This window comes from Nerophis ophidion, linkage group LG17 (assembly GCF_033978795.1).
Source record: "Nerophis ophidion isolate RoL-2023_Sa linkage group LG17, RoL_Noph_v1.0, whole genome shotgun sequence".
NCBI classification, from domain to species: domain Eukaryota; kingdom Metazoa; phylum Chordata; class Actinopteri; order Syngnathiformes; family Syngnathidae; genus Nerophis; species Nerophis ophidion.
The window spans coordinates 29979653-29983492 of record NC_084627.1 but is presented as its reverse complement, the minus strand read 5'-3'; positions in this window follow the sequence as shown (position 1 = coordinate 29983492).

Below are 3840 nucleotides of genomic sequence, written 5' to 3'. Positions count from 1 at the left end.
AGAGGGGTTGTAGTAGACATTTTGATTTTTTATATATATATATATATATATATATATATATATATATATATATATATATGTATGTATGTATATATATATATATATATATATATATATATATATATATATATATATATATATATATATATATATTTATTTATATATATATATATATATATATATATATATATATATATATATATATATGTACATATATATATATATATATATACATATATATATATATATATATATATATATATATATATATATATATATATATATTTATTTTATTTTATTACTTGGTTTTCTTAGTTGGGCGCCAATTGTGGACCACACCACTGCCAGCTACAGAGTTTTAACACAGTTTTATTACTCCTTTTACAAATATCAAAGTTCAGGCTCTTGCTTTTCAGCTCTGCCTCTTTCTTGTCAGTCCCCCTCTTCCCTCATGGTCTCCAGCGCTGCCAAATAAAGGAGCAGGTGATCAGATAACTCGTTCCAGCTGAGGTATCCACTTGTTGCCAATTCGTGGCCGGCCCCTGCAAACACCCCGCCCACAGAGAACGCGTGGGCTACGCCCCTCTCCACAATGACAATAATTTTCTTAGAATCCTGAGATAATGCAAAAAAAGCAATAAAAATGTATTCAAACATAACTTCTAAACAACACATGCAAAATGGCTAATAATGCCTTGAGATATTTATCTTTGTTAGTTGTACTAGAACAATTATCTTGTGTAAGGTTTGTTTTATTCAATGTAACAGTATAATTGTCATACTAAATATGAAAGGTTTAGAAACATAATTCCAAAACCAAACTTAAAATCTGTCTAAAAAAGCCTGTAAAATTGAATTTATGTGAGTTTTACCAGAATAAGGTATTTTGGAAAGGATCACAAATACAAAAATTAGGTTTTACTCATTATGACAGTTTTTGAAACATCCATCCATCCATCCATCCATTCATCTTCTTCCGCTTATCCGAGGTTGGGTCGTGGGGGCAGCAGCCTAAGCAGGAAGCCCAGACTTCCCTCTCCCCAGCCACTTCGTCCAGCTCCTACCGGGGGATCCCGAGGCATTTCCAGACCAGACAGGAGACATAGTCTTCCCAACGTGTCCTGGGTCTTTTTTCGTGGCCTCCTACGGGTCGGACGTGCCCGAAACACCCCCCTCGGGAGGCGTTCGGGTGGCATCATGATCAGATGCCCGAACCACCTCATCTGGCTCCTCTCAATGTGGACGAGCAGCGGCTATTTTTTAGCTGCTCCCGGATGACAGAGCTTATCACCCTATCTCTAAGGGAGGGCCCCGCCACCCGGTGGAGGAAATTAATTTTGGCAGCTGTACACGTGATCTTGTCCTTTCGGTCATGACTCAATGCTCATGTTCATATGTGAGGATCTGATCGTAGATTGACCGGTAAATTGAGAGCGTTGCCTTCCGGCTCAGCTCCTTCTTCACCACAACGGATCGATACAGCATTCGCATTACTGAAGACGCCGCACCGAGCCACCTGTCGACGTCATGATCCACTGTGCTGACTTTATTCATGCCTTGCCATAGTTTCCTGCTTCATGCCACGCCAATTAAAATTAAATCATGTTTTTACCATAACGCCATGTCCCGAGTAGTCCGTCTGCCTTCCTGTGAGAACGACCCCGCCGCAAGCTGCGACCCCCCCATCCTGACAGATTGACACCAGCATTTAGTTACCCCGCGACGGACATTAAGGTAACAGACCAAGAATTTTTTTTTTTAATTCTGTTAATTTTGCTGTTAATCAGCCTGCACCGAAGGACTTTTTTGCCAGAATCAGACACTTCCAGAACCTTTTTTCACAGACCCGCTCACCAGGACGACTCCGAGGTAATTGAACTCCTCCACTTGGGGCAAGATCTCCTCCCCAACCCGGAGATGGCACTCCGCCCTTTTCCGGGCGAGAACCATGGACTCGGACTTAGAGTTGCTGATTCTCATCCCAGGCACTTCACAGTCGGCTGCGAACTGATCCATCAAGAGCTGAAGATCTTGGCCGGATGAAGCCATCAGGACCACATCATCTGCAAATAGCAGAGATCTATCCCTGCAGCCACCAAACCAGATACCCTCAACGCCCTGACTGCGACTAGAAATTCTGTCCATAAAAGTGCTGAACAGAATCGGTGGAGAAGGGCAGCCTTGGCGGAGTCCAACCCTCACTGGAAACAGGTCCGACTTACCAAGCTCTGACACTGATCGTACAGGGAGCGGACCGCCACAATAAGACAGTCTGTTACCCCATACTCTCTGAACAGTACCTACAGGACATCCTGGGGTACACGAGAGGCCTTCTCCACTCTGGAAGAGTGGAGAAGGCTGTTTTTTCCCGGGACTCTTTTGATAAGGGAATCTGCCAGTAGCCCTTGGTTGAATCCAGCGTCATAAAAAAACAAGCAGTGCCCAGCCGATCCAGAAGCTCGTCAACCAGGGGCATTGGGTACGTGTCAAAATGTGATACCTCATTCACCTTGCGGTAATCCACACAGAAGCGCACAGACCCGTCCTTCCCTACTAGAACAATCGGGCTGCACCACGCACTGGGGGATTTTTCTATTATCCCCAACTCCAGCATGGTTTTTAATTCTTCCCGAAATACTTTGCGTTTGTGCTCGGGGAGCCTTTATGGCCAAGACCGCACCGTAAATCCCAGGCTGGTCTCAATATGATGTCGGATGAGATCCTTGCGCCCGGGCCGCGGGGACAACACATCCGCGTAGCGCCGCTCTAACTCAGCAACCTCCGCTCTTTGTGTCAATGTGAGCTGGTCATCACAGGGAAGAGGAGGGGAAGAGGCGAAACGCGGGATCTCTGTCCCCAACTGCTCCTCCTCTCTTACTACCGCCTCCCTCCATGCTTTCAGTACGTTTATATGGTAAAATTGTACGCTTCCGCCTCGGTCCGAGCGCCGAACCTCGTAATCCACGTCATTCACTTGCCATGTGACCACAAAAGGTCCTGACCACTTCGCTAGTAATTTTGAGCTCGAGGTTGGGAGTAGTACAAGTACTTTTACTCCCGGTGAAAATTTTCTAAGCTGGGTTCCCCGGTTATACGTGCGCTGCTGCCGTTGCTGGGCACGGAGCAAATTTTCGCGTGACAAGTGCCCCTCCTTGTGGAGTTTTGCTCGCATGTCCAGAACATATTTTGTAGGCGGTACCTCTGGTTTGGCAGACGGGGATGGTGGTTCCTCTCTTTAATAATGTGAACCATAGGGTGTGTTCAAACTATCGTGGGATCACACTCCTCAACCTTCCCGGTAAGGTCTATACAGGTGTACTGGAGAGGTGGCTATGCCGGCTAGTCGAACCTCGGATTCAGGAGGAACAATGTGGTTTTTGTCCCGGTCGTGGAACTGTGAACCAGCTTTATACTCTCGGCAAGGTCCTTGAGGGTGCATGGGAGTTTGCCCAACCAGTCTACATTTTTTTTGTGGACTTGGAGAAGGCATTCGACCGTGTACCCCAGGAAGTCCTGTGGGGAATGCTCAGAGAGTATGGGGTAACGGACACTCTTTTTGTGGCGGTCCGCTCCCTGTACGATCCCTTTGTCACGGATTCTGTTCATACATTTTATGGACAGAATTTCTAGGTGCAGTCAGGGCATTGAGGGTATCTGGTTTGGTGGCTGCAGAGATATATCCCTGCTATTTGCAGATGATGTGGTCCTGATGGCTTCATCCGGCCAAGATCTTCAGCTCTCATTGGATCAGTTCGCAGCCGAGTGTGAAGCGACTGGTATGAGAATCAGCACCTCTAAGTCCGAGTTCATGGTTCTCACCCGGAAAACGGTGGAGTGCCA